This window comes from Pangasianodon hypophthalmus, chromosome 7, assembly GCF_027358585.1.
Source record: "Pangasianodon hypophthalmus isolate fPanHyp1 chromosome 7, fPanHyp1.pri, whole genome shotgun sequence".
NCBI classification, from domain to species: Eukaryota; Metazoa; Chordata; class Actinopteri; order Siluriformes; family Pangasiidae; genus Pangasianodon; species Pangasianodon hypophthalmus.
The window spans coordinates 19,130,105-19,142,282 of record NC_069716.1 but is presented as its reverse complement, the minus strand read 5'-3'; positions in this window follow the sequence as shown (position 1 = coordinate 19,142,282).

Genomic DNA, 12,178 nt, shown 5'->3' with positions numbered 1-12,178 from the left:
ACCTTAAAACATGGTATAGTCATTTTTATTTGGTCTGGGGACAATAACTTTCTGCAACCCCTGTTAGAAAATAAATGAACAATGCTTTCTCCTGCATGATTGCTCAAAGAAGAAAAAATACAAGTGGCACATGGCCCTATTTAACTAACACTGTCTGACAAGAAAATATGAAAAGTGTTTTTGATTTGGAAGAATCTAACGTCATCCATGGTCTGCCCTTTCAACATTTCACCTTTAAGCAAAAATGATTCTGATGGTCGTTCCATATGTCCAGACAGCAAAAGGATAAATTATCCTGTACACCAAAAAGAGCAGCAGCTAATCTGATATTTAGTGTATCTGAGAATAAAAAATACAATAATTGTTACTAATAATGTTTTGCAGGCCATAACCACGAAACAGCTGACCTGTCAGGTGACAATAACATAAACAGCTTTTATCGTGCACTTGCAAAGGCTTTGCTATGCCTGCTGTAGGGATTCCATACAATCCTGAGAAATCAACAGTTCCTACTGCTGGTAGGAATAGGCTGACATGGCATATAACATGGCTCCCTCACCCCAATTCCAGTCCTCGAGGTCCGGAGTCTAGCACAGTTTCGTGAAATTTAACTCACAAGGTGTAATATATGTGTTAGATCAGGAAAATCTCCAAATTGTAATGGACTCTGAACCACCAGTTGTATGGCAAGGTGTGTCATATCAGCCCAGGACTGGAATTTGGGAATACAGGTATAGAACATACTTTCAAATTTATGATGACCAGGTTTTACTGACCCAAAATGTGTTCCGAAATCGAAAGAAAGAACAACATATGCATTTATTTTTTTATGCCGAAAGAATGTGCCCAAAAAAAGCATCCCCACTAGACAATATTAGAGATAGCAGACTAGCACTAGAACCAGATTCTACCAACAGCAACGACATCGTAGTAATAGCAGATTTCTGTACAAAATGTGGTCCAATATTCTTCAAGGGCCAGACTTTAAATCTCAAACTTTTCAAAAAACACAAACAATTGAAAACTGAGCTCAAGGTCATATGCTAATATAAGCCTGTCAGGTAGTGAAACCAGTCACTTGAAACTCAATGAAAATTGTCTATGGACTGCACACATATAAACAGTTTATTCAGAAACTTCAATTCAATAAGATTGGTGAAAATCTTTGCATGTAAACCCTGATATGATTTTATAATACATTGCAAAATATTGTATTTAAGGGTTTTTCTTTAAAATCTGAATGATTGTTTCCCCCATTTTTGCCATTTTACCAATTCCCAGTCAGTAGCTAATTCTTCCCTATCATAACAGCAACCATCCTGGGAAGGTGGGGAAAACATGTGCTTCCTCTGAGAAAGACACCTCCTTTTCGAACTGCTGCTCAGGATGCATCACAGGGCAGTGTAAGACACTTTGAGGAAAGCTCTAACTGCCGTCAGCATACAGTACATGAGCTCAGAGATGCCCACGATGGTCTAGTGCTGCTGTGATTGGCAGGGGAGAGAGAATGTGTCCAGAGTGTACAGTTAACATAGTACAGCAAATGCTTTTAATCCAAAAAAACATCAAAGACAGTTTGAATTTTCAGGATATGACACTGATAAGCATATTTTATAGTATTCCACTCCTGCAGTAATGCTTGAACAGATGAAGTAACAGCAAAGTGCAGGGTTTATTTGGCAGAAGCAAAAAAGAACAGATCCAAGCAAAATGAATTTAATGACAAGACAAGTTAAACAAAAATAATGCAAAACAGAGCATGGTTAAGAATTCAGATATACTGAAGATATCAAGCTAAAGGGGGTCACCAAAAAAATAAAAAATAAAAAACCACCAAAAAGCTCAGGCTGTTTAGACTAGGCAAAAACATTACTTTGCAAAAGAGATGAATAAAACACTTGCTCTCTTGCTCCATTGATAACTTCATTTACAATTCATAGGTCAAAGCACCCCACTGTGAATGAACACGAAATACAGATGCCCAGAGGTATTTTTAGAGCAGATGGTGTACATCGAATGCCTTTTTGCTCCTTTAAACGTAATACTTCCTGAAAAAGAAGAACAACTTATCATTACAAGCAGCATTCATTTTCTATATTGTATACAGTGGCAATGCACTCTCTGAACTTCTCAATAAAGTCTCTGGAAAAATTTAGAGCCAAAGTCTGATGTGTGAACAGTCTTCCCATTCTGAGATGTCCATGAATGTCACTTGGGATTTCATTAACAAGAATGCTTTTTTCTACCTTCTTGTGTCAACAGGGGAAACAGATTATTCAGCAGGTGCTAATGGCCCTCTCAGATCACTATCTGCAGGAGTAAATCACCCTCATCAGAGATCAAAACTGAGCAGTTTTGAAAATAGTTTCAAAATCTTGCACAAATGTGTAAAATAGTATGGGGAGGAGGCCCATTGTTGCTGCAAAGTGTACCAGATTTTCATTGAATACCTTTAAATGAAGAGGCAAACTTGCATTATGAATCTGAATAGCAACACTCCAAAAGGCAGTTCAGAGATCTCACACACACACAGACACACTACTTGCTCTGAGGTGATCTTTAGGTTTAAACCAAAGAGAAGTTCTGGGAGCAAAAGGAGGCAGACAAAGGAAAAAGGCTCAGTCCATTCAGGCTAGGGAGGTGTATTCTTTGTTTAATGCTCTTTAATATACACTCACAGAACACTTTATTAGGAACACCCATACACCTATTCATTCAATTTTCTAATCAGCCAATCGTGTGGCAGCAGTGAAATGCATAAAATCATGCAGATACGGGCCAGCAGCTTCGGGTAATGTTCACATCAACCATCAGAATGGGGGGAAAAAATATGATCTCAGTGATTTGACCATGGCATGATTGTTGTTGCCAGATGGGCTGGTTTGAGTATCTCTATAACTGCTGATCTCCTGGGATTTTCACACACAACAGTCTCTAGAGTTTACTCAGAATGGTGCAATAAAGAAAAATCATCCAGTCGAGTGGCAGTTCCAGGTCTTCAGATGGAACTCCCTTGTTGATGACAGAGGTCAATGAAGAATGGCCAGACTGGTTTGAGCTGACAGAAAGGCTACATTAACTCTGATAAGCACTCTGTGGTGAGCAGAAAAACATCTCAGAATGCTTTTCAAAACAACACGTCAAACTTTGAGGCGGACGGGCTACAATAGCAAAAGACCATGTTGGGTCCCACTTCTGTCAGCCAAGAACAGAAGCAGTGAGCACAGGTTTATCAAAACTGGACAGTTGAAGACTGGAAAAACATAGCCTGGTCCAATGAATATCGATTTCTGCTGAGGCACACAGATGGTAGGGCCAGAATTTGGTGCCAACAGCGTGAATCCATGGACCCAACCTGCCTTGTTTCAACAGTCCAGGGTGGTGGAGGTGGTGTAATGGTGTGGGGAATGTTTTCTTGGCACACTTTGGGCCTGTTAATACCAGTCAATCATTGCTTGAATGCCACAATCTATTTGAGTATTGTTGCTGACCATGTGTATCCCTTCATGGCCACAATTTACCCATCTTCTAATGACTACTTCCATCATGATAATGCACCATGTCACAAAGCAAAGGTCATCTCAAAGGTTTCATGAACATGACAATGAGTTCTGTGTTCTTCACTGGCCTTCCCAGTCACCGGATCTGAATCCAGTAGAACACCTTTGGGATGTGGTAGAATGGGAGATTCACAGCATGAAAGTGCACCTGAAAAATCTGCAGGAACTGGGCGATGCAATCATGTCAACATGGACCAGAATCTCAAAGGAATGTTTCCAACATCTTGTGGAATCCATGCCGAGAAGAATTGCGGCTGTATTGAGAGCAAAGGGAGGCCCTACCCAGTATTAGTATAGTGTTCCTAATAAAGTGCTTGGTGAGTGTATGTAACTACACTATATGGCCAAAAGTTTATGGACACCTGACCATCACGCCCCATGTCTGTCGAACAGCCCATTCCAAAACCATGGGCATTAATATGGAGTTGGTCCCCCCTTTGCTGTTATAACAGCCTCCAACCCTCTGGGGAGGTTTTCCACTAGATTTTGCCATGAGCATTACTGAGGGAAGGCTCTGATGTCAGGCGAGAAGGCATGGCATGGAGTCAGCATTCCAGTTCATCCCAAAGATGTTCAGTTGGGTTGAGGTCACGGCTCTGTGTCGATGACTTGTGTTCTTACGCACTGCCCTTGGCAAACCTCGCTTTGTGCATGGTGGCATTGTCATGGTGGAACAGGTTTGGGCCCCTTAGGTCCAGCGAAGAGAAATCTTAAATCTACAAAGACATTCCAGAAAATTGTGTGCTTCCATCATTGTGGCAAGAGTTTGGGACAGGTGTCCACATACTTTTGGCCATATAATGTATGTTTACAAGTTTTACTGCATGAATGACTGTTTTTGGTCACTATTACTTGAAATGTTTTATTCTAGCAAGACAGATATCCCAAGAAATATGGCAAGAAAAAATGACAAAATTAAATGAAAAAATTAATTATTTAAAAATGAATTTAAAAATTTTGTCACTGACCAAATACCAGAGAGCACTGCATACACTACGCTTGGCTGCAGGCACATTAGTGACTTAAATTTGTGTCTTTCCAATCTCTCATTTTATAACTTTACATTTTCTCTGGTTCTTAATGTCAACGTCTAACTCTCATTATGTCTTTCTCTCTTCTCTGTGTTCAATGATGAAAATCTCTCTCTCTCTCTCTCTCTCTCTCTCACTCAATCTTTCGATCCCTCATTTTACTAAGATATGAGATGGTTCTTTGTTGTGCGTTACGCAGGCCTGTAATTAGTGAATTGTGTGCTGGGCGTTTTTTCTCACAGAACCTCTTCACAAATAATCAGGCCTTTCCCACTGATGGCCAAAGCCTCTTGACTCTCTGCTCTCAGTAGCTAAGCACCATTCCCGCCCTCTCCTAATAACCACCCTGCATTGGCCACACACGCTTTGATGGAATGTCTTTTGTGTGTAAATGCCATTGCGTCATGTCAGTATTTGGTCCAGCATCCATTTAGTTTGGAGAAGTCCATTCAATGGGACTCCATACAGCTCAAGACAAGGCATGATGTAGATGTTTATCACAATATCATTAAAAAATACATTTGAAAGTATACTGGCTAAATGCACTGGCACCCAATGCTTTCAAATTGTTATTCAGTACGTATGACACATGCAGTATACCGCTTATCTTAAATACATAAGCAGTATACTGCATGTTATACTGTACTGCATGTACTGCATGCAATATTAACTAAATAAAATTTAGACGTTAATTCACTCTGTCAGTACAGTGATTCAGACGTCCTCTCTCTCACTCTTTTTCTCTCTTGCTCCATTTCTGTCTTTTGCACTTAATTAGTCTTTGAGTTTATCCATTTATAATAACTGACCTGGTAATGACAGAAGAAAATGGAGGTCATTAATTTGCTGTTGTTTATACATGAGGCCAACATTATTGCTCTTTGTGTTATATGGTTGACCACTTATTTATTTTTTTCATAGAGCATTCTTTTCCACACAGCATCCTATCCTGTATTTCACACAATTCATCAGGAAATTCAGCCTTTCATATCAGGTAGCTGCATTATCTAGAATTACAGAACTACCAAAACATGAAGAACATAGAGTTTTTATAGTGGGTTCTTATTACAGGGTTCCCTTGTACAGAACTCACACACTTTATTCATCATCTCAATCTGGTTTTAAAGAAACCCACAATGAGCTGCTTGTTATATTGAGCATCTAAAGTTACCTTTGTTAAAATCAAAGTGCTGTGCTTAGCCTAATTCCCTATGGTGCAGATCCATAATCATTGTGGGTAATTATATGAATCCTTGCCTATGATTTCAAAGACCAACACAAAGAACATTAGACTATAAAAAAACCTGACAATAGTGCATGACATCATGGTGGCACTACTAAAATATCCTCTTTTACCTGACAGCTTCTCCATGGATGTACTTCATTTAAGATATAAGGAAACCTGAAGAGAGAACAAGTATGAGATTGAGAGAAAGACTGATGAATAAGGAAAGAAAAGGAAGACAGAAAGATTGAAAGTGAAAATACAGAGAACAGGCAAGCACAAAAGTGGGCAGACCTTTCACCTGAGGTCAAGAAACAGCCTAAGGACGGCTGATCTGACATATGTTTTCATAAGCCAAGACAAGCATTCAGTCATTGTGGCCATTCTCCAAACCTAATGATGTCAAGTGATTCCCTAACAAAATCCCCTTTCTACAACAAAGAATGAAAAAGCTCTGGAAGGGGTAGAAGAGGGAGGGATGATCATGGCGGGTGGGCAGCCAAGAAAAAAAGAGATGAGAAGCCCAAATAAGGAGACAAAGGCCATAGGCGAATTAAACTTGTTGGACCCCCAAAGACCCTAACAGTTTTTCCACCTCTGCCAAAACCTACCCCTTGCCACTATCATATCACTCCCCAGGGAGAAGAGAGGCTATTTCTTATTTATGCCAGTGCTTGTTGCCAGAATATTGCTTTTAATTGGTGCCCTGGATTTTCTGTGTATGTACAGATGAGTCAGAGATGATTAATCAACATAATGGAGCATAATGAAGATCTCAGAACAGGCCCTAACTGCAGGTCAGGGGTTGGACAATGTGAACATTCAGCTACTTAGCTTCCTTTGCAACTTTGTGTAAAATCTGTTTGGCCAACACCAATTAGGATGGCTCTCAGAGCACTAGGTTGAATGGGTTTGACATGGAGGGCTGTCTCACAATGTGACAGCTGCCATGAACAGGAACAGGCACATCAGTGTCCTAGGGATGATAATTGGTGTCCCTTGCAACATGCCGCTTCCCAGGGGCTCTGGTCCATGTCCCACTGGAAGTTCTAAATGAGAAGAATCAGGGCTTAATGGGATTCCTGTGAGTTTTAAACAAACATAGTGCAACCCCCCACCGTTCAGCACACCACGCAAACCAGCAGGGAGTCTGAGAATCACAACTTACACAATATTCCGCTCAACACAACCCACTTCCATCTACAGATCCAACACAGCCTGCCTAACACAACCCAATTCCATCTACAGATCCAACATAGACTGTCCAACACAACCCAATATCTACAGATCCAACACAGCTAAGTAAACACAACCTGCTTTCATCATACGTATCCAACACAGCCTGCTCAACATAACCCACTTCCATCTACACCTTCAACATAGCCTGCCCAGCACAACCCACTTCTTTCTACAGATCCACCACAGCTTACTCAACAAAACCCATTCCCATATCCAGATCCACTACAGGCTGCGCAACACAACTCACTTCCATTTACAGACCCACCATAGTCTACTCAGTACAATCCTGCTTCCATGTACAGATCCAACACAGCCTACTCAACACAACACACTTCCATCTACAGATCCACCACAGCCAAATAAACACAATCCATGTCCATCTACAGATCCACTACAGCCTGCCCAACACAATCCACTTCCATCACCAGATCCACCACAACTTACTCAACACAACACACTTCCATCTACAGACCCACCACAGCCTGCCCAACACAATCCACTTCCATCATCAGATCCACCACAACTAAATCAACACAGCACATTTACATCTACAGATCCACCACAGCCAACTAAACACAACCCACATCTATCTACAGATCAACCACAGCCAACTAAACACAACCGAAGTCTATCTTCAGATCCACCACAGCCTACTCAACACAATCCACTTCCATGTACAGATCCAAAACAGCCTGCCCAATACAACCGAGTTCCATCTGCAGATCCACCACAGCCAAGTAAACTCAACACAACCCACTTCCAGCTACAGATCCACCACAGCCACGTTAATACAACTCACTTCCATCTAAATATCCACCCCCTCCTGCCCAACAGAACCCGCTTCCATTGACAGATTCACAACTGCCTGCTCAACACAACCTGCTAAACAGCCCTAATAGCACACCCCCAATTTTACCACCACATGCCCAACACTGCCTATGGCTATCAAGCCTACAGATCAACCACAACTTGCCCAACACTACCATGCACCACATACAAATCCACCACATTAACACTGCATGTTTCTTGTACAGAACAAACACAGGTTATTCAACAGTCTCTCTATAGACTCACCACAACCTCCCACACAACTCATTTACATACCTACCTAGATATGTAGGCACGTACACTCACCGGTCACTTTAATAGGAACACCTTTACACCTGCTCATTTATGCAGTTATCCAATCAGCCAATCATGTGGCAGCAGCACAATGCATAAAATCATGCAGATGCAGGTCAAGAGCTTCAGTTAATGTTTACATCAAACATCAGAATGGGGGAAAATGTGATCTCTGTGACTTTAACTGTGGCATGGTTGTTGGTGCCAGATAGGCTGGTTTGAGTATTTCAGGTACTGCTGATCTCCTGGGATTTTCACACACAACGGTCTCTAGAGTTTACACAGAATGTGTAATGTTTGATGTGAACATTAACTGAAGCTCTTGACCTGTATCTGCATGAGTTTATGCATTGTGCTGCTGCCACATGATTGGCTGATTAGATAACTACATGAATGTGCAGGTGTACAAGTGTTCCTATTAAAGTGACCGGCGAGTGTATATTGATTATGATTTATAGTGTAAATCATGCTATATGTTTTTTTTCTATCAAGTACCTCATATAGTATAGGTATAATTTGATTTGCCAAAACTAGAATGATCTGATCACAGTTTGGGTTCCTGCCGAGTTTTAAACTGTACAAGCCAGGCTTAGATTATTTATGTATTTATTTATTTTTTTGAGTTTTGAAAGCAGTTGTGTCTTTACTTTGTCACTTTTGCTTTTTATCATTACTACTTTATTTAAATTAAAAGGCAAAGTAAGGGTTTGAGTTTGATGGTTTGAGTTTTCACTGTGAAAGAAACTAAAAGTTATACAGATAATCATTACATGAATGTATGTATTCATTTTCATATGACACACACACACACACACACACACACACACTGTATGACCTTGTGACTCCTGCCCATGTCTGTTTATAGTAAATGGTACCAGGCCTCTCACCTCTCAACAGAGCCACAACCCCCCCTTCCCGCCCCCCCACCATTCATCCCCTGCGGGCACCAGTGGCTTGCTTGGGGGAATCCATCACAGACACACAGATTAGGTTTCCTCCTAATGAAACCGATCAACATGCACTAATCAAAACACTGCAGCTGGAGTAGAAGAGGACGCCATGAAGTAGGAGACCTGCCATGACTTTGCAGCTGTCTTCTTTCAAATCAGGAGGCACCATGCCTCAAAAACTGCAAACCTCACCCATAATTTAGGCTTACCTTTGTTCCATCCATTTCATACACTAATAGATGGCTTTAAATGAGAGATGAAATAATGAACTATGTTGTTAAATTTATCAATGTCACTTGTGCTTCCATGAAAAAGGCACATGGTACTCCAAAAAGGACATGTGGTTTATGATAATTCTAGTGCCATAATGCAATATGATCGGAAAACCTGCTTCATTTGTTCTGTTTTTTGTTGTTTTTTTTTTGTAACTCTTTGTTGTAGGCATGTAGGCATTTCAGTCTATCAGAGCTGGACTCCATCTGTGAGTGTGCTTGTGTGTGTCTGTGAGAGCTTAAGGGCCATTAATGATTCAGCCTGATTAATCATTGTCTTGCTGTAGACCCCACCGCTGGCTGACTTCCTTGCTCACTGTCCTGCCTCTTATCAAGCACTACACTGGAATGTGTCAGCGACCACACCAGGGCTTGACCCACCGTGTGCTACTAGCTTCAAGAGACAGTGAGTTCACACATTTTACATTCTCAGATAGGGATTTCACACATGATATTCTCTGGTACAAAGCACTTATAGGCTTATGCCCTAACCTACCAATATATAATTATGATAACCTAATTCTGACATTTTTCAACTCACAAGAAATACTAAAAATAAAAATCTTGCTGTGCTTAAGAGGTGCTGTGCTTAAGAAAACAAAGCCAGAAGAATGCTTCCACCTGTTCATTCCAACCTGAAAAAAGTCATTACCATACCTACTGGTCTGGAACTAACTTCTACTGAGCTTAAATTTATACCTGTGTGGCCCATTCCCAATGAATTTACTATCTTGACAGTACTATAATTGACAGTAAAGATATTTTGGGGGATGTTTAAGGCTACACATTCATTTGAATAAGGATAGCCAAATCACAAGATCCTATCCAGACTTCTGGAAGTCCATAGAAACGTTGTTCACTTAAATATAATTCCACTAAATCATTCTGGATACCTCCTGCAAAGGAAGGTCAAGCAATGAATTTTTTCATCAATACATGCAAAAGAGAAACCAGAAACTTAAATAAAAAAAAATCACTGCAATAGAAATGATATTGTGATCAAACCAGTGGATAAATGTGGTGAAGTTTTTGGAGAAGGAAAGCAGGAACACAACTTTCTGACAGCAGGTACTATAGACAGATTGACAATGACATCACTACCCAGTTACAGGCCTCCATTCACCCAACTAATACTGATGCCATTTCAGCAGGACATCTCCTGCTTCTGCATGGAATGTAACCTTTGATAATTTAGAAGTTTTTATCTTGTCCCCAAAACACACAAGGAAAACAATCCTGGACATTTCATTGTATCTTGTCACACAGAAATAATAGCTCAGTTGCTGGATGCCATTTTCCAAACTGTTGTTCAGTCTTTTGTCATTTGTTTAAGCCTTTCATATTTTCTGCAAATCCTTGAATGGTTCAAAGAACAGTCCCTTTATGATAACCCTCGACATCTAAAGCCTGTAATAGTGATGTAACCAAATACGAATACATTGTTCAGTTTGAAAAGATAAAGGTCTTAAATGAATATGAATTCAGATACAAATGGTATTTTTTTTTTTAGAAAAATATTTTTTAGAAAACTTGCCATAAAGCTTCAGACAAGTTATGTGCATTTGGATCCTGCAGGATGAAATAATAATAAAAAAGTCACAAGTGCAAGTTTCTTACTTTTATGTAGAGCTTTAAAGGATAGCTCACTGAACCTTGTGGGGAGCATTACCAGATTTCAGCAAAATTCTCATTCCAACTACAGCTCAAAAACTGCACAAGACTTCAAACTAGCCCATACAGGCATATCCCATTTGGGGCATATAATGGTAAATGCATTTTTCTTCATTTTTCTCTGTCTTTTTGGGGGAAAAAGTTAACAGTGGTGCGCATTTCTGATTTGCAGTATCTGCAATAAGCAGCCATTATACACGGAACCTGGCAACCTTATTCATGGGACCAAGTTCATTAACATGCTTATAAATAGGGGATGAACTGTTTTTTGTCAGTGGTTTGCTCCAGTAGCCCAGCCTAAACACTGCCTTAATGAGCTCCAAAAAAAGACCATGATTCTACCATATTTCTGTACAAACAAAGAAATATGAGCAGACCACGTGCTGTGAACAGGGCAGCATATCTCACCTGGGTTTCCAAAAAGTAATCATTTAATTAATTTAAAAAGAATTACTTGTACATTCATTGCACAAATTTTTATTTTTTTTCTTACATGATCATTGTCCATCATTATTTAAATAAAACCTTCTTGGAAAATCATACAGTCATTATAATGAAATAGTGCTTAAAGGACCCCATTTTGACTCGCAGCAGCACTCTAAGTTCAATTCTTCATAATCGATTCGGATAGCTTATACAGCAAACATTTCTGATTTTTCTGGAACGTAACAAAAACTGAAGTAAATCCAATAAAATATTATTAGACGGTTATTGTTGTCAACTATAAATAACAGTTTCTTGATTTGGTAAAGACTTCATTGCTTTGAAACATAATTAGCATGCTTACTCAGTCACATTAAATAGAAGGTAGAAAGCTTGCCAGAAAGTTCCACAGGGCATCTGGTAGAGGAGTTGAATAAAGCTGTGTGCTGCAGATTAGGCCCTACAATTTGAAAAACTTTCAGTATAGACCATGCTCACTTTCAGTTTAAATCCAAATTTGAAAACAGATACAAATATTTTGAGCATTACACAGATACAGATGACATTGCATTACAAAGTAGAGGTGTAACTGAATATGAATAATTTTTTTTTTTGATTGAACAGAAACTGTGTACTAAAAGAATACTAATACAGATCTGAAAAATAGTCAGAGTATTTTATTTAG